Here is a 19969-nt window from a genome sequence, read left to right on the forward strand (position 1 = left end):
TTTCCATTAGTTCTGAATTCTATAATCTTTGTTTTCTGCCTCCCTTTTCATTTTTCTTGGTGCTTCTACTCACATCATTTCCAGAACTGGGATGAATTTCTCCCAAATATCTATCTATTGAAACTTCTCCCTTTCTTCAAGGCTCAAAGAGATGTCACTGTCTCCATGAATCCTTTGTTCAACTGAGAGCAATCTCTTGTTATATTATCTGATCAGTTTTCCTGTATCTGTCTTATATGCTAATTCTGATTACTATAAAATAGTGCTTCTATTTGAAGTAGTTGTTTGGATTTTACTCCCTATTAGTTTATATGTTCCCTGAGAAAACTACTTATTTTGCCTTCCTTCTCTGTCAAAGAGAATGATTTCTGAACTTGAAAGAACAAAAGAAAATGTATCTAGGAAATTGAAGCCCAAGATAGGTAAGGCAAAAAGGAGCAAACCCTTGGCTTCCTTCAGAGACTTTAAATTACAAGTCCTGGAAAGTCTATATACTAGAAAGATAGGAAGAACTACAGATGATGTTGCCAAACCACTGTCATTGATCTCTAAAGAATTGTGGAAAATAGGAGAAATGTTTTAAGACTCTAGAAGAGAAAATAATGTCCTGCTATTCAAGTTTGGAGAGAATAGATTTTTATCATCTATAGCTCCATGAGTATGATTTTGATTTATGGCAAAATTCTAATACATATTAATAAAATTAAAGCACACATTAAAGAGTGAGAAATGGTAATCTCAAAAAGGGAAGCAGGATGGATAGAACACTGGGCCTGAAGTCAGAAAGATTCATCTTTCAGGGTTCAAATCTGGCTTCAAATACTTACTAGTTTTATGACCCTGGGAAAGTCATTTAACCCAGTTTGCTTCAGTTTCCTTATCTGTAAATTGAGCTGGTAAAGGAAATTGCAAACTGCTTCAGTATCTCTAACAAGAAACTCCCAATAGAGTTTTAAAGAGTCAGAATGGAATTGATTAAATAAGATTGATGAATCTTTAAAAAAGTCAAATAGTTTTTTTTATCAAGAATAGGTTATTCCAGACTAGCCTAATTTCTGGTTTTGTCAGGGTTACTTGTCTAATTAGAAGAACAAAGTTTAACTAGATTTCCCCTAAGAATTTGAGATTCTTCTCATATTCTCCAGATTGAGAGTGCATACAGATATGGCCTTGAAAATGGCACAGTTGAGGATGAAGCCAAGATGGCATCATGAAGGCAGGAATTCCCAGAAACTTGTTCCCCCTAAAACTCCAAAAGCCATCAAATTATGTCTCTAGCCAAAATTTAGAGGGGCAGAACCCACAGAAAGATTGAGTGATATAATTTCTCAGTCCAAGACAACTTAGAAGTTCCACAAAAAAGATCTGTTTAGTTTCAGTGCAGCCACAGCCACAGGGCAGCACAGCTAGGCTGGGTGCCTGGGTCTGTGGCAGAGGGGCCAGTTTCCAGACCTCTTGGCCCAGTGATCATTGGGAACAGTTGGAAGGGGTGGTGAGAGAACTCCACTGAGCCAGAGTGAGTGCAGAACAGAGCATCAGCCTCAGAGCAGCCCTGCAGTCAGAATCTGCAGCAGGGGTCAGCAAAGCTACCCAGCAAGTCCAGAGCTCTCAGCCCATAGACAGTAAGGGGTTGGAGAGACTGCAGAAGCCTCTCTGCTCTCCCTGGGGCAGGAATCAGCTGTTTTCCCACACTGAGATCCAGGTCACAGTCTGAGCCCCCCAAACCACCCTAGCCAAGCAGGGCTTCACAGCTCCAGGGCAAAGGGGAGGGACTGTGATCATCCATATACCAGAGATAGACAAGCGAGCAGTCAGAACCTCTCATAAGACCTTGGAGGAATTAAGGTCCCTGTGGGTTGTTCCCCAAACCCCCCAAATCCTTGGAAGTGTAATAAATCAGTCATAGGCTGAGGAAATGAGCAAACAACAGAAAAAGAAGACTCTGACCATAGAAAAATTACTTAGCTTCCATGGAGAATCAAAATACATACTCAGATGATAACAAAATTGAAGCTTCTGTATCTAAAACCTCCAAGAGAAATAGAAAATGGGCTCAGGTTATGGTTGAGCTCAAAAAAAGACTTTGAAAAGCAATTAAAGAGAGGTAGAAGAAAAATTAGGAGGAGAAATGAAAGCTATGCAAATAAATCATGAAAACCAAATCAGCAGCATGGTGAAAGAAATACAAAAAAAAAATACTCCAAGAAAATAACATATTAAAAACCATTTTAGGTCAAATGGAAAAAAGCAATACAAAAAAAGCAAATGAGGAGAAGAATGCCTTAAAAAGAAAAATTGGCCAGCTGGAAAAGGAGATTAAAAAAAAACCTCTCTGAAGAAAATAACTCCTTCAAATGCAGACTGGAACTCAAGTAAGCTGATGACTTTGTGAGAACTCATGAAGAAATGAAACTATACCAAAAAAAAAGCAAATTAGAAGAAAATGTGAAATACTCATTGGAAAAATAACTGACATTGAAAACAGATCTAAAAGAGATAATTTTAAAATTATTGGACTCCTGAAATTCATGACCAGGAAAAAAGCCTAGACTCCATTTTTCAAGAAATAATACAGCAAAATTCCCCTGAGATCCTAGAAGCAGAGGATAAAATAGAAATTGAGGGAATCTGTGGATCACCCCCTGAAAGAGATCCCAAAAGAAAAACTTCCAGGAATATTATAGTCAAACTTCAAAACTCTCAAATCAAAGAGAAAATACTAAAAACTTCCAGAAACAAGCTCTTTAGTCAGGATTATACAGGATCTTGCAGCACCTACATTAAGAGCTCTTACAGCTTGGAATAAGATATTCCAGAAGGCAAAAGATCTTGGTTTACAACTGAGAATCAACTACCCAGCAAAACTGAACATCCTCTTTCAGGGGAAAAGACTTTTTAATGAAATAGGGGACTTTCAAATTTTCCTATTGAAACAACCAGAGCTGAACAGAAAGTTTGATCTCCCAGTACAGGACTTGGGTGAACCATAGAGGGGGATGGTCAAAGAGGACTAACTATGAGGAACTTAATGATACTGAACTGCTTGTATTCCTGCATGGGAAGAAGATACTGAAAACTCATGTGAACTTTCTCATTTATAAGAGTAGCTAGTAGGAGCATATATAGACAAGGTATAGGAAGGAGCTGAATATAATGGTATAATATAGTAAAAAGATGGAGCCAATGGGTGATAAAGGAAAGTACTGGGAGGAAGAGAAAGGAGAGGAAGAAGGGACTAAGATATTTCACATAATAGTCAAAAAAAACTTTTTTAAATGTAGTAGAACAGAAGAAAGCAAGGGGGAATGAGTGAACTTCATTCTCATCAGAAATGGCTCAGAGAGGAAATAACATACAGACTTAATAGGGTATAGAAATCTATCTTACCCTCGAGAAAAATGAGAAGAAAGGGATGGGATAAGGGGGACTGGGGGGGGAGGGAAAGGGGGAATAGGTGATAGAAGAGAGGGAAGATCATGGGAAAGGGTACTCAGATATAAAACACTCCTGAACTGGAACAAGATGAAAGGAGAGAGAATGGAATAAATGAGAGTGGGGAGGAAGAGAATGGAGGGAAATACAGCTAGTAATAGCAACTGTGGGAAAAATATTGAAGCAACTTCTCTGGTGGCTGTAATGTGGAAGGCAACTCATCCCAGAGACAGAGCCATTGACAGAAATACATTTTTTTCTCTCTCTCTCACTGTTCTTGAGGTTTCTCATCTTTTTTTTGGGGGGGGGGGTTATGATTACTCTTATAACAAGATTATTGTAATGATATAAAATAAAGAAAAAATCCAAAAAAATAGCATAGTTAAGGAAATTTGAAATTGGCTGAATGAGTTGTCATTAATGGCTCAATGTGAATTTGGAAGGAGATTGCTAATGGAGTGAATTTATATGAGAACTGTTCTTGACTGTATTCTGGGCAACATTTTTAGCAGTTAATATGGATAAATAATAAGTAGTATGTATTGTAGATCAGGCCTAACTCTGGTCAGAATGGTGGTTAAAGCTCAGGATTGAAATGAAATGAGGCACTGGTAGACCATCAACATTTGTTTAACAACAGCATGGAAGGGATACTCAACAAAGACAAAGTACTAGTAAAGCTAAATATAAACCCTCTCATCTCCACATGGAAATGCATGTTGGATCAAATGCATATGGTAACATGTATCTCAGTAGAACATCCAAAATGGAACATTTGCTCCTTGTGGAAGCCCTAGGTTATCAAGAAGTCCTATCAATTGCTCAAATTAATCCTATGGATTATTCAAAAAGGATAAAGATTCAGAGCTCTCAGGGAAAGGAAAAAAAAAACTTATCTGGTGACCAGAGAACATCAAGTGCATAATGACCCAGTAATTCTCATTAACTGATTTATTGATTGCATGAGGAAAGTAGGGCACACCAACACTGATATAGTATATCCTCCTGACCAGGACTAAGTCCTACAATCCTGTGATATGGCCTGTGGATGGTACTACTGCTAAACTGCAGCAGAGCCTGAATGCTATCCTCTACTTGTTTGGACAGATTTCTAGCCTTCTGGAGAAAAAAATATTAGCTATCATAACTTACTTGCCAAGGATCATGATATATATTTCTTCAAATTTGGTATACCTTTTAAGATATAAAACTGGTAGAACTGGTTAATAAATTGGATGATGAATTCAGGGTCTGTGAGATATCTTGTAGTCTTTAACAATCAACTAAATTTAATAAAATGAAGTTTTATAGATGCAATTTTATTCATAAAATGTAAAAATCAACTTCGAAAGTATTCCATGGGATAGATGAGGGTGGATGACAGACTGGGAAAGATCTCTGTTTTAATGGATTAGTAAGTCAATATGAGTAGCAGTGAGATAAATCAGCAAAAAAAAGTGAATTTAAATATAGATTGCATTATGATATTATATCCAGGACAGAAAAAGCGTTAATCTCACTGTATTCTGCCCTGCTTACACCAGATCTAGAGTACTGTGTTCAATTCTAAGTGTCACATTTTAAGAAGGGCATCAACAAACTATTCACTGTGAAAAGGTCAATAATTGAGGTAGTGAGAAGCCTGAATTCATGTTGAAAAAAATTGAAGTTGATCAAATTGAGTAGATCAAATAAGTACAGCTGAGTCTTTTCAATGTAGCTCCTAAAAAAGATCTAGAAAAAACACTAGATTAAGTCTTGATTTGGAAATTCAAGGGAAAAAATATAGCGAGTCATAATTCTAGGAGATAGAGGTTTGTGGACATTGAAAACAGATTTCTAGCCAGCTGTACCACTTGAAATATTCCAGAGTATAATAGAAAAAAGATCACTGTGTACACCAGTATAAGAAGATCGATAAGGAAGAACCCTGATTGTGTAAAGGATATAGGAACAGATTCAACTAGAAGCTCTGACAAGTCACTACTCAGTTCTGGGTCAGACATCCAGAGTCAACAGAGGAGGGGATCTGTACCTAGGGGTAATGCTCTATAGTTAAAAGTGGTCTTGTGTTCTAATCTGTGTACTGAGAGCAGAACATGTTTAAAAACAAATAGTAGCTTCTTGGCTAGCTCAACAGAATAATGAGGGAAGAAATTCCAGGCCAAAGGGAAGCCTGCAGTTCTATCGATCTGGACCTTCAGAACTTACTAGCTCACTCATAGTAGATAAATCTAGTATTAGTTTACTGTAGTTTCTAGGCAGGAGCAAACAAACAGGAATGTTACTCAGACCCAAAATAAGGCTAGGAACTTGCAAAATTCAGAACAGGATAATGATCAGACTTTGTTCAACTGAACCACTTTGAGAATACTGAAGTCTTGCAAATATCATGAGCTGTTCCTGAACTCATGAAATAACCCAACACTCAGCACTCCAAAGAAAGCAGCAGTGGGACTCAAGAGACCCAAGCACTCTACTCAGATAGTAGAACCCAGTCTAAACATGAAGTACAAATTAGAGAAGTGGACTAAGAATGAGCCAAAAAAAAAAAAAAAAAAGAAAAGAAAAGAAAGAATCCTACCATAAAGAGGTATGAGAATGAAAGGGAGCCTTAAGACACTAACTTGAAGAAAATGACCATAAAACAAGGACAGCCTCAAAGAAAAATATAGCAATAGGCAAAAACTGGAGAAGATATTGCAAGATTAAAAAAAAGAATTAAACTGATTTTAAAAATCAAATAAAAAGCACTAGATGGAAAAATGGGATAAGAAATGAGAATTAAGGAAGAAAAATTTTTAAAAGAAAGCTAACAACTGGAAAAGAGGGGGGCGGAGCCAAGATGGCAACAAGAAGGGATCCAGTCTTAGAAGCTCTCTGATAAAATTCATCAGCTAAGGACTCTAACTAAACTTTCGAGAGACAGAACCCACAGAGGGACCCAGTGCGGCAGTTTTCCTACTCAAGGTAACCTGGAAAAGAGCAGAAAGGCTCTGCTCCCCGGGATCTGAGAGGCAGCCTGCCAGAGCGAAAGAACTTCAGCCTCCCAGAGGCAGCCCCAGGGTGCTGGGAGTCTCAGCTCACAGCAGCAGGGGAGTCTCCTGAGCTGCACCCCAAGGAGCACCGGGCACAAAGTGGGGGAACAGCAGGGGACCTCTGCCAGAACAAGCACTTGGAGCCCAGCCCTCAGGACACACAGCTAGCAGCATGATTCTTCCCCAGCCCTGATCCAGGAAACAGAAGCAGGCCTAGCTGGTAAGCAGGAGCCTCCAGGGCATGAGCCCTTTGAGCTGAGGGAGGGGAGTGAAGAGAGAGAGACTGCTGAGCTCTGTCCTCTGCCCCTGGAACAGGACTCTGGGGCTCTGACCACATTCAGATCCTGATTGCAGTCTAGGCCCCCCCATAGAACAGCAGGGCCCCCCCCCACCTCAGCCCTGTGGCAGAGGGAGGTGCTTATAGTCATTCACAGACCAGGAAGGAGGACAGAACCTCACACACTGAGACCCTTGTGGGAGTGTCCCAAAAGCTCAGGAAGCACCCCAAAACCAGGCCCAGGCTGGGAAAATGAGCAAGCAAAGAAACAAAAGGAAGACTATTGAGAAATATTTTGCAAATGAACCCAAGAAGGATCAAAATACTCAGTCTGAAGATGAGGAAGCACAAGCTCCTGCATCTAAAGACTCCAAGAAGAACAGAAATTGGGCTCAGGCTATGACAGAGCTCAAAAAAGACTTTGAAAATCAAATGAGGAAGTTGGAAGAAAAACTGGGAAAAGAAAGGAGAGAGTTGCAGGAAAAACATGAAAATGAAGTCAGCAGCTTAATCAAGGAAATCCAAAAAAATGCTGAAGAAAATAGCATGCTAAAAACCAGCTTAGGTCAAATGGATAAAACAACTCAAAAAGTTATTGAGGAGAAGAATGCTTTAAAAAGCAAAATTGGCCAGATGGAAAAAGAGATAAGAAAACTCTCTGAGGAGAACAAATCCTTCAGACAAAGAATAGAGTTCAGGGAGATTGATGAATTTAACAGAAATCAGGAATCAATATTTCAAAACCAAAAAAATGAAAAATTAGAAGAAAATGTGAAATATCTCATTGAAAAAAACAACTGATATGGAAAACAGACTTAGTAAAGATAATTTAAAAAGTATTGGAATACCTGAGAGTCATGATCAGGAAAAGAGCCTTGACATCATTTTCAAAGAATTACTACAGGAAAATTGCCCTGATATTCTAGAAGCAGAGGGCAAAATAGAAATGGAGAGAATCCACCTATCCCCCAGAGAAAGAGATCCCAAAAAACCAGCCCCTAGGAATATTATAGCCAAGTTCCAGAACTCCCAAGTCAAAGAGAAAATATTACAAGCAGCCAGAAGGACACAGTTCAAATATCATGGAGCTGTAGTCAGGATCACACAGGACTTAGCAGCAGCTCCATTGGAAGCTTGTAGGGCTTGGAATACAATATACCGGAAGGCAAAAGAGCTTAGAATGCAGCCAAGAATGAATTACCCAGCAAGGCTGAATGTCCTCTTCCAGGGAAAAAGATGGACTTTCAATGAACCAAGGGAATTTCAAAGGTTCCTTTTGGAATGGCCAGAGCTGAACAGAAGGTTTGATCTTCAGATACAGGACTCAGGTGAAGCATGGAGTTTGGAGGAGAGGGGGGAAATATGCTGGACTTAATGAGGATGAACTGCATGTATTCCTGCATAGAAAAATGACACTGATAATACTCATATGAACCTTCTCAGTTAATAGAGCAGGTAGAGAGAGCTTTTATAGTTGAAGCACAGGAGAAAGCTGAACTCAAAGATAAAATATGGTGTAAAAATGGAGTCAATAGAAAAAAAGGGAAATGGAATGGGAGAAGGAAAAAGGAGAGGGGGAATAGTCCAAGATATTTCACATAAGATTTTTTTTTTATTACAATGAGCTGTTGCAATGATATGGAAGTAGGGAGGCAAGGGGGAATGAGGGAACCTTTGCTCTCATCAGAGATGGCTAGGAGAGGAAACCGCATATATACTCAATGGGGTATAGGCATCTGGAGTAAGAAGAAGGGGGGGGGAGCAGGGGGAAGGGGTGGGGATGTGAATAAAGGAGGAGAGGATGGACCATGGGGGGAGAGTGGCCAGATATAACACATTTTCTTTCTTACTACTTGCAAGGGGCTGGGAATGGAAGGCCTGCCCAGGACCACAGGGCCAGGTGGATTCTGGGCCTAAGGGGTGGTATGGGGGCTCAGGGCTTCTTGGCCCCAGCACCAGGGATCTGTCTGCTGCACCACTCAGCGACCCTACAGAAGAGTCAGAGTGAAAGGAGAAAGAAAATATAGTACATGGTAGTGGAGAAACAAGAAAGGAGGGAGTTGCTATCAGCAATGGCGACAGTGGAAAAATATGGAAATAACTTTTGTGATGGACTTATCATAAAGAATGAGATCCACCCATGACAGAGTTGTTGGTGTTGGAACAAATACTCAAGCACATTTTTTGTTATTATTATTTGGGGGAGGGTGCAGGGCAAGTGGGGCTGGATGGCCTGCCTGAGGCCACATAGCGGGGTGATCTTTGGTTGTCTGGGGCCAGATTTGGACCCAGGTGCTCCTGGCTCAAGGGCCAATGCTCTGTCTGCCACCCAGCCACCCCTACTATTATTATTATTTCATTTTATTTTGGGTCTTTTTTCTTTCTTTTTTTTTTTGGTTTTTGCAGGGCAGTGGGGATCGGGTGGCTTGCATGTCACACGGCTGGGTGATTGTTGGGTTTACGAGGCTGGATATGGACTCGGGTGCTTGTGGCTCCAGGACTGGTGCTTCATCCATTGTGCCACCTGGCCATACCTACAATTATTACTATTATTTTTTATTTTAATTTTTTTCTCTCCCCTTTACTTTTTTTCGCCCAAGCAAGTCTATCTATATTCATGGGGGAGGAGGGGTATTTTGTTTACTTGTAAACAAGAATATTTTATTAATGTAAAAAAAATTTGTACAAAATGAGAATAAAAAAGAAATTTAAAAAATTTTAAAAAATTAAAAAAAGAAAGCTAACAACTTAGGAAAAGATACTCAACTCTGTCACATAAATGAACTGAAAATTAAACTAGATCAAGTTAGTAACTAAATGAGGCAATAAATATTTAAATAAAGTTGAAAGACTAAAAAAATAGAATTTAAATTATTCTTACCAAAAAACCACTGATCTGAAAGCAGATTATGGAGAAAAGAATTTTAGAATCATTGCATTATCTGGAAACTATGACTAAAGAAAAGCTTAAAGAAAATTTTTCCAAGAAAATATCAAAGAAACTAACTAAATGTCTTAGGACCAAAAGGTAAGAAGAAATAGAAGCAATCCATTATACACCTCCTGAAATAAACCCTAAAATAAAAACACTTAGGAATGTAATAGCCAAAATCCAGATGTACAGGTGAAAGGAAAAATACTATAAGCATCAAGAAAAAAATATTTCAAATTGTAAGAAGCCATAGTCATGATCATATAAGATCTAAAAAACTATAAAAAATGTTTGGAATAAGATATTCCAAGAGATAAGAAATATAATTTATCCTATCTATTCTAGATTAAGTTGCCCAGTAAAGCTGAGAATAAAGGCAATAGGAGGAAAACAGATTTTGAATGAAGTAAGGGACTTCTAAGCATTCTCGCCCCGCCCCTATTTTTTTGGTTTATTTATATTACTACAATAATCTTGTTATGAGTAAACATAACCCCACCACCACCAAGAATATGAGAAACCTCAAGAATAATGAGAAAAAATTGTACTTCAGTCTGTGTTCAGATTCCAATGGCTCTGTGTCTGGGATGAGTTGCCTTCTTTATCATAAGTCCACCAAAGAAGTTGCTTCAATATTTTTCCCATAGTTGCTATTACTTGCTGTATTTCCCTCCACTCTATTCCTCCCCATTCTCATTTATTCCATTCTCTCTCTCTCTCTCCTTTCATCCTGTCCCTGTTCAGAAATGTGTTGTATCTGAGTACCCTCTCCCACAATCTTCCCTCTCTTCTATCACCTACAACCCCCTCCCCTCCCATTCCCCCTTATCCCATCCCTTTCTTTTCATTTTTCTCGAGGGTAAGATAGATTTCTATACCCTATTAAGTCTGTATGTTATTTCCTCTCTGAGCCATTTCTGATGAGAATGAAGTTCACTCATTCCCCCTTGCTTTCACCTGTTCTACTCCATTGAAAGAAACTTTTTCTTGACTCTCATGTGAAATATCTTAGCCCCTTCTTCCTCTCCTTTCTCTTCCTCCCAGTACTTTCCTTTATTACCCATTGACTCCATCTTTTTACTATATTATACCATTATATTCAGCTCCTTCCTGTACCTTGTCTATATATGCTCCTGCTAGTTACTCTTAAAAATGAGAAAGTTCATACGAGTTTTCAGTATCTTCTTCCCATGCAGGAATACAAACAGTTCAATATCATTAAGTTCCTCCTAGTTAGTCCTTCTTGACCATCCCCTCTATGATTCACCTGAATCCTGTACTTGGAGATCAAACTTTCTGTTCAGCCCTGGTTGTTTCAATAGGAAAGTTTGAAAGTCCCTTGTTTCATTGAAAGTCCCTTGTTTCATTGACAGTCCATCTTTTTCCATGGAAGAGAATGTTCAGTTTTGCTAGGTAGTTGATTCTTGGTTGTAAACCAAGAAATTTTTCCTTCTGGAATATCATATTCTAAGCCCTAGAAACCCTTAATATAGATGCTTCCAGATCCTGTATAATCCTGACTATAGAGCTACAGTAATTGAATTGTTTGCTTCTGGAAGCTTTTAGTATTTTCTCTTTGACTTGGGATTTGACTATATTATTCCTGGAAGTTTTTCTTTTGGGATCTCTTTCAGGAGTAATGCACAGATTCTCTCAATTTCTATTTTGTCCTCTGCTTCTAGGATCTCGGGAATTTTTCTGTATTATTTCTTGAAAAATGAAGTCTAAGCTCTTTTCCTGATCATGACTTTCAGGTAGCCCAAATAATTTTAAAATTATCTCTGCTAGATCTGTTTTTCCAGGTCAATTGTTTTTCCCAATGAGATATTTCACATTGTCTTTTAATTTTTGTTTTTTGGGGGGTAATAGTTTTATTTCTTCCTGGTTTCTTGCAAAGTCATTGGATTCCTTTAGTTCCACTCTGCATTTGAAGGAATTATTTTCTCTAGAGAGAGCTTTTTATCTCCTTTTCCAGCTGGGCAGTTTTGCTTTTTAAGGCATTCTTCTCCTCATTTGCCTTTTGTTGCTTTTTTCCATTTGGCCTAAACTGGTGTTTAACATATTAATTTCTTCAGTATTTTTTGTATTTCTTTCACCATGCTGCTGATTTGGTTTTCATGATTTATCTGCATAGCTCTCATTTCTCCTCCTAATTTTTCTTCTGCCTCCCTTAATTGCCTTTCAAAGTCTTTTTTGAGCTCATCACAACCTGAGCCCATTTTCTATTTCTCTTGGAGGTTTTGGATACAGAAGCTTCAATTTTGTCATCTTCTGAATCTTCCATGGGACCCAGGTAATTTTCTATGGTCAGATTCTTTTTTCTCTTTTGTTTGCTCATTTCCTCAGTCTATGACTGATTTACCATACTTCCAAGACTTTGGGGTTTTTTTGAGACACCCACCTTGGGACTTTAATTCCCCCAAGGTCTTATCAGAGGTTCTGACTGCTCTTTTGCCTAGACTTTGATTTGTGGATAATCACAGGACCTCCCCCTATGTCCTAGAACTGTGAGGAGAGTCCCTGCTTGGTTATGGTGGTATGCGGGCCCAGACTGTAACTTGTATCTGAGTGTGGGCAAACAGCTGAGTCCTGCCCCAGGGAAAGCAGAGGGACCTCTGCAGTTTACCCAGACTCCCTTACCATCTGTGGCCTGCACTCTGGAGTTGTAGGCTGGTTTCCCTGACTCCTGCTGCAAGTTCTCACGGGCAGGGCTGCTCTGAGATCTGTGCTTGCTCCACACTAACTCTGGTGTGGCAGATTTCTCTCACCGCCCCTTTAAGCTGTTCTGCTGATCCTGGGGCCAGGAGATCTGGAAATGACCCCCTGTCATAGACTCAGGCACCTCCAGGGATCTAGGTATTCAGCCTGGCTGCGCTGCAGCGACTGCTGCTGTGGCTGTGGTTGTACTGGCAGTGGCTTTTTCTAACCCCCATCCCAATGAAACAAACCTTCCCCATGAAACTTCTAAATTGTCTTTGGACTGGGAAATTATATCACTCAGTCTTTTTGTGGGTTCTGCCCCTCTAAATTTTGGCTAGAGTCAATTGATGGCTTTTGGAGTTCTGGGGGCAATGAGTTTCCAGGAATTCCTTCCTTCAGGAAGCCATCTTGGCTCTGTGCCCCCAGCATTCTTGATAAAAAGACCAGAGTTGACTAGAAACTTTAAAATACAAATTCTGGAGTCAAGTGAAACATAAAAAAGGTAAAGTTGAGTGAAAAAAATAGGGTCACATATCATGGAGAAAAAAAAAATTAGCATTGGAAAGGTAAGTGATAAGCTATCTTTAACCACTGTTATGTGGAAGATGAATGTGCATTAATGCTTGGATATAGAAGGATCAATGGATGGAAGGTACAGTGAATATTGGCTCATTATAGTGAGAAAAAAAGCAACAAAACTTCCTAACAATCAGAATGATCTAAGTGTTTGTTTTCTCAAAATAGAAGACATTAGGTTATTTCTCACTAGAGATCTTCAAACAAAGACTGGATGATCACTTTATGTGAATATTTCAGGCAGGGTTTCTATAAAGTTGATGTGGCCTTTTCCAACCCCAAGAAGCTATTATACTGATTCTAGACATTACCATTTCTTAGTTATACAACTCTGGACAAGTTTAATGTGTCTGAATTTATATGTCCTTAACTGTAATATGATAATGTTATAATAATTGTAGGCATGTATGCAAAAGTATTATGATGAAAATGTTTTGTAAACTTTAAAGTTCTATACAGTGAGTCCCCAAAGTCTTAGTATAGTTTTAAGGTATTTTACTGCCCCTAAGACTTTTTGGATACCTTGAAAAAATATGTTTTTACTATTGTCCTTTGAACACAGTCTCTCATCTGCTGTAACTGGAATTCTGCTGCCTCCTGTCTCTTTTGCAGTTCAGTATCTGATAAGAATGCTAAATATCAGCCAAATTAGAACATGATGTAGTGCTTATTATACATCACTTGGAATTATACAAAGTACCTTGCCTCCCTTAAAAAAAATCCCTTTCCTTGTCACACCATAAACTTCAATCCTGCTATCTTTTCATTACTCTTTAGTCTGAGTATATCTCTTCTCCCACTGTATGTAAGTAGCATGTGCTGCCTCCTTTTCTCCCAAAGAATAATCCTGTCACCAAAATAAATATATAAATATATGTTTCTAGCTGATTTTTCAGTAATGGTCCTGAACAGAGCCATGATTTTGTAGGATGAATGATCATTAATTTCCTTCCCTTTATCTACCCTTCTTACAACCTATTTAGCAACATCTCTCATAGCAAGCATTGAATTTTTAGTGACCTAATTACTTCACCCTTTCAAATATCAAGTTTTCTAATATAGTAGCCAGCTAATCATCTGCTGCTTGTTTAGTCCAAACAACTATTAGTAAAGCAATTTTTTCCCCTTATGGACAAGAGGAATTGTTGAGCAGTTTTCCTCTCAATTTTTGATGAAATCAAGGCATGGATATAAATAATAAAAAGATAAGAAAGATAGATTCTTCTTTTTTTGTTGTTTTTTGCAAGGCATTGGGGTTAACTGACTTGCCCAAGGTCACACAGTTAGGTAATTATTAAGTGAATCTGGATTTGAACTCAGGTCCTTCTGACTCCAGGGACAATGCTCTATCCACTGCATCACCTAGCTGCCCAAGAAAAACTAGATTCTTGGGGCAGCTAGGTGGCATAGTGGATAAAGCACTGGCCTTGGAGTCAGGAGTACCTGGGTTCAAATTTGGTCTCAGACCATTTGCCTTGCAAATGGAGTTAAGTGGCTTGCCCAAGGCCACAGAGCTAGGTAATTATTAAGTGTCTGAGACCAGATTTGAACCCAGGTAAAAAAGCTAGATTCTTATAAGTCCTTATTGAAGGTTAAGTTCTGGGTTGAATTTGAGCAAAGGTTAGTTTGATTATTCTTTTTATGCAAAGTTTGCCCATCCCTAATAATTAAGCCAATTACAAGTAATCCTTCCTATTTTCCTTTAGAGAACCAAAGTTTCAATCAAATTGGGTGGAGTAAAATTGATAGTAAAAACCCTGATTTTGTTTGCAAGGAATGCTTTTCCATAGAAGATTTGATCAAAAAGAATCTATTGACTAAGATAGGTCTGAGTAAACATCAAATCAAAGAGCTAATACCTTATATCTAAAGAGTGAATTCCACAGGAAAGGGCTGAAATGCTTGAAAGAGATATTAACTAGTAAAACCATCAACATGTACAAGCCCAGACATTTGTATTCCTATCATACACCTGGATAAATGGAGAAACAAAGAAACAATTCCTAGTTATTCATAGAATCAACAGTGTAGTCAAAATAGAGTACTGAGACTGTTGACTCAGAGTAGGAGTCAGAGAACCCAGATTCTAATTCTATGCCATTAACTACTTCTGTAACCAGGGAATAATTCCTTGACCACTCAGTTCTTTTAGATCCTTATTTATAAGTCATTTTTGAGGTTCTACAGCCCTGACATTCTAGGATTTTTTTTTTTTTTTTAGTTTACCAACCCATGGACGCCTTTTATGCAATATGAAATTTCAACGTTTCCTAATGCTATTTAGGGGCAGGTAGATGTCACAAAGGATAGAACTTGGATCTAGGGTCAGCAAGACTCAAGCTGAAATCTGGCTATTTGACCCTGGGCAAATCTCTTAACTTTTTTTTTTTTGGCTGTTTACTCATCTGGAAATTGGGGATAAAATAACAAGACCTACCTCCCAGGTTTGTTGTGAGGATCAAATAAGATGATAATTGCAAATCGTTTAACACAACACCTGTTAGGAAACTCTATAAATGATAGGTAATATTAACTATTATTATTAGTATTTAACTTTTGTAGAAGATCAGTAGAACTATTTGTTTTATGGACTTTGAAATTTCGATATATTCATACCTTAGTTCATCATCTGGACACTTAAAAGATTATTAATTCTCCTTTAGATATGTATACTTAGAAACTTTAAAATATGATAGTTAGTTATTATGATGTGAAACATTTCTATTTGATTCTTTATCAGTTCTAAAAGGTACTAGTTTGATTAAGTATATGTGTGTTGATCATAATTCTTTAGAAGTCATTAACTAAAGAAATTGAAATTTGCAAATACGTTGGAATTTGCAAATACTGCTTTTCACACGGGGAATAGAAATTAAGTCAACATATTCACTAGTAAACTATTGTTCTGAGAAACTTAGGTGTAAATGGAAATATAATTTATGAATATGTTATTTACTTTCTGATACTATTTCAGTGTGGTTGGTGATCAACATGTATATATAATATTAGCAAATTCTGGAGTAGGGCTTGGAACCAGGCTAGTCATTACCTTAATATAATGAATTCCTGCCAAAACAGGTTGCTTTCTCTGCAGCTTTGTCTTGGAATTGCCTAGAACACTGAAGTATTCAAGTAACTTTTCTAGGATCACCTAGCCCATATACATTAGAGGTGAAACTTGAATCCAGGTCTTCTGGCTTTGAGACAGATTCTTTATTATTCACATTAAAACTCAATAGAATCATGAATTTTGAGAAGTCATCTTAGGCATCTTTCAGCCTTAAACTTAAGCTCTCTAGTTAAGTTCTTAGAACTTTCCTTGGTCCCTTACCCAGGAGACTAACCTAAAGAATTTCATTTAAAAAAAATCTAACCTGAGTATTTTTTGTCAGGAGTGGTAGTGGTTCAGCCTTTGTAGAAATAGAGAATGGTTGGTTAGCTCCATCTTCATGGGTGTTTTGCGATTTTCTGGAGAAGTGGGGGTAGTTTCAGTCCTGACTGGGAGGAATGCTTCTTTTACTTCTTCAGTGGCATGGAGAGGAATGTACCACATTCTATTGTTATTCTCAGGATCTATTCTGCTTAGTGCAAGGGTTTTAAGGTTTGTTTTTTTTTTTTTTACAAACTCCTCAGAATGTTTTTTAATGCATAAAGTGATATACAGAGGATCATGAAAGAAACCATCTATATGAGAAATTAATCCAAATAGTTTTTAAAAGTTTATGAACCAGGGGCAGCTAGGTGGCGCAGTGGATAGAGCTCTGGCCTTGGAGTCAGGAGCACCTGAGTTCAAATCCGCCTTCAGACACTAGCTGTGTGACCTTGGGCAAGCCACTTAACCCCATTGCCTTGCAAAATACCTAAAAAAAAAAAGTTTATGAACCCCATGTTCATAACTTAAAATGCAATTCATTTCTTATAAGGTACTGTTAAAAGACATGAAGAATGACCTATTTCATGTTCAACTGTAATATATTCTGGTGTTCTCATGTGAACTAGATTTAAAGAGATTAGAGGAAGTAAACATTTCAAAGTAAAGGCTATTTTTTTAGCTTCTGTTTCTTTCTATTAGTCTGTGGCTTTGAGTAGGTGGGTGATAAAAGAGGGGAGAGTATTGTTGAATGCTCAGCTTTCATTCACCTTCAGAAGTGAGTGGGCAGTTAATTTAATTTCCTCTTTGAGTGATGAATTTATCTAAATGGGTTTCATACTGTGCATACTTTCCATATCTCCCCATTTTCCTCCTCTATAACCTATTCCCTATCCCTCCTACAAGCCTATGTTTCATGTATATATGAAAATTTAAATAAGATAATAAAGTCCCAAGGCCTCGAGTAAGATTTACAGACCTCAGAGGTGAAGAAATGACCATCAGTTTAATTCCAGTCTAGGTCAATAGTGAATGAAAGTTCTTGTCTTCTAACAGCTGTTCAGTGACCTATATGAAATAAGATAATGGATGGAGTCCAGTTCTCAGTGGACAGCTGTCTTCCTCACCCAAAAAACCAAACCAGCAAAGCAATTGGCATTAATGGACACTGCTACTGAAAACCTTATTGGGCACTCCTTTGAGAAATCTCTTACTCCTCATTTACTCCTCCCCCCTTCTGGATTTGGAGACGGAGGAGCTGGATTCAAATCCTCCACCTTCCATTTATTATTAATATGTGTTCAGATAAGTGATTTCCTATGCCAAGCTTTAGTTTCTTCATCTTTAAAAAAAAAGGGTCTCAGGGGCAGCTAGGTGGTGAATAGATAGCACACCAGCCCTGGTTTCAGACACTTATTGGTGCATTGCCCTTCTAATGCCTCCAAAAATAAAAATCAATAAAAATTTTTTAAAAATGTTTTCAAATCCTCCCCCCCCTTCCTTTTTTCCCTCTTCTACCTGAGTCTATGACCTAAAAAATGAGTTGAAATAGCTGGAGAGGGTGGGATCTCGCAGCATTATAATTTCTTCCAGAACCTACAAGGTGCTCCAAAAAAGTCAACTGGAATTTAAACCTCTTATCTCACAGAAAGATTGCCTTCCTTATCCCAGTTTCTTTCCTAAAGGTGTGTCCATGTTCATCTGTTTGGTTTCTGTTTTGTCACATGATTCTGAAAGGGAGGGATCATATCTTATTTGTGATGTGACTGAACCTGTATAAAACTGTAAGTGCCTCAAGGATTTTATTTTAAAATTTTTCTTCTAATTTTTATTGATACTCATTTTTATATAATTAATTTTCAACTATATTATTACCCCCTCTACTGACTAGTAATTTATTTTTTGAAATAAAGATTATGATAATAAAAGAGGAAATAAAACTAATTTATTAAAATGTTATCAACTAATTGTGGCAGTCAGTTTGTGCAGCACTCTACATATATAATCTTCCACTTCCACAATTAAGGGAGAGATACATTAATTCAACCCTTTTTCAAGATCAAGATTACTCATCATAGTTCTGGCATTATTTATTTATTCTTTTTCTTTATTTTATAGTTATTTTGTGTATTGTTTCACTGGTTCAGTTTACTTCAATCTGCATCAGTTCATCCAAATCTTCTTATGTTTCTCTGAATTCTTCACATTCATCATTTCTCATAGTGCAGAAATATTCCAGTACCTATTTATACCATAATCTATTTACTTTATAATTGTTAGGAAACTACTTTATTTCCAGATTCTTGCTGCTAATAATATTATGGTATATGTGAGAACTTTCTAAACTCCTGCCTCATGTGTTTTAAATAATGGTAGTTATTGGATAAGTTATTGATACTTCCTTTGACCCCTTATCCTGGTTCAAACTGGAAGGGATCAGAAGAAAGTCAATTATTCCCCAGAGAAAGAGTAAGCTCCAGGTTAGTGCCATCCCTGGAGCCAAGAGAACAAACATTTACCCAATGGATTGGTGATTAGGCTGGTCTGTGTGTGCTTTTAGCTAAGGCTGGGGGGGGGGGAAGGACTTGCAGTAGTAGCATCATCATAGAAATTTCCCCAGATTTTTTTGAGGAGGGAAACCAGATAATTTTCCTTTAGTAATACAGACCTCATAAAGGAGTTATCTCATTGGCACACCTGCCATTTTCCTAACCAGAGGGAAACAACGACTGTGCTCTATGCCATACTCTGGGGGAAAAAAATTGTCTTGAATTCCCCCCCTCCCCATTGCCCCATTGTTCTGTATTTGGTAAAAGCCTAAAGCATTTGCTCAAGGTCCCTTTTCCCTGGAATTAAAAACCCTGAATATGGGATTGTGAAGGGAAATGCAATCCATATGCCACACATTTGTTTGTATTTAACTCATCAAAATGTTCTTTACTAAGACTACTTTGATCCCGAGAAACTTTATAAGTCTCTTTAATGATCATTGGAAACCTGAAGCAAGAAACTCAACTAGGCCAATATGAACAGAAATGAAATAAAATAAAAAGTGTCCCATGAATGTCAGAAAGTAAAAGTAACAGGACACCAGCTTTAAGCCAAGACTCCGGATCTCAGTAGATAGTAGGAATCCATGAGATAATTGGTTAAATAGAAAAAATAAAGGTAGGATTCTAAATTGGAAAATTAGATAATGCTTGTTCCACTAGCTAAAGTCTATGGCCTCAATGATTCACTTTCACCCATCTGGGTAATGGAATTAATCGAAGTCATCTAACTTATGGGTTTGTGCATGCATTAGTTACTTATTGGGTGTAAAGTTCTTTGAAGATCCAAGTGCTGAATTGGATGCTGCACAAGTCACAGCCTTGGAGGAAGAGCTTTTGCTGGAAGGACCTGCCCAACCCTTAGGTAAAGCAAATGTAGTTCCTCAGCCTTAGGGGCTATTCATTCCTTCAGAAAAGGTAGAAGAATTCTGAACAACTTCTTGACTAGTAAGTTTGTTCTCCCTTATTTTTCTTGACACCACAGAAATTTCCTGAATTACTCTTCTGACCTGAGGGAAGGGGGAGGGGAAGAGAGGTGCCTGTGGAGTGGGTGGGGGAAGAGGTGGATTTGGGTGGGGGTTGTAGGGGGTAGGG

The 19969-nt window shown here is 38.0% G+C and overlaps 1 protein-coding gene across 8 annotated transcripts in view; it reads left to right on the forward strand.

The window, feature by feature from the left end:
• The window catches only part of DIO2 (iodothyronine deiodinase 2), a 361142-nt gene that overhangs the window by 322578 nt on the left and 18595 nt on the right, over window positions 1-19969 (forward strand). For 2 of the 8 annotated variants that reach the window (XM_074235615.1, XM_074235618.1), the window contains exon 1: window positions 19674-19822. The exons of the other annotated variants lie outside the window; for them this stretch is intronic. The gene's annotated coding sequence lies outside the window, so the exon portion shown is untranslated. Of the gene's footprint in view, window positions 1-19673; window positions 19823-19969 lie in introns of those variants that run through there. 8 annotated transcript variants of the gene reach the window in all.

This window comes from Macrotis lagotis, chromosome 4 (assembly GCF_037893015.1).
Source record: "Macrotis lagotis isolate mMagLag1 chromosome 4, bilby.v1.9.chrom.fasta, whole genome shotgun sequence".
Lineage (NCBI taxonomy): Eukaryota > Metazoa > Chordata > Mammalia > Peramelemorphia > Peramelidae > Macrotis > Macrotis lagotis.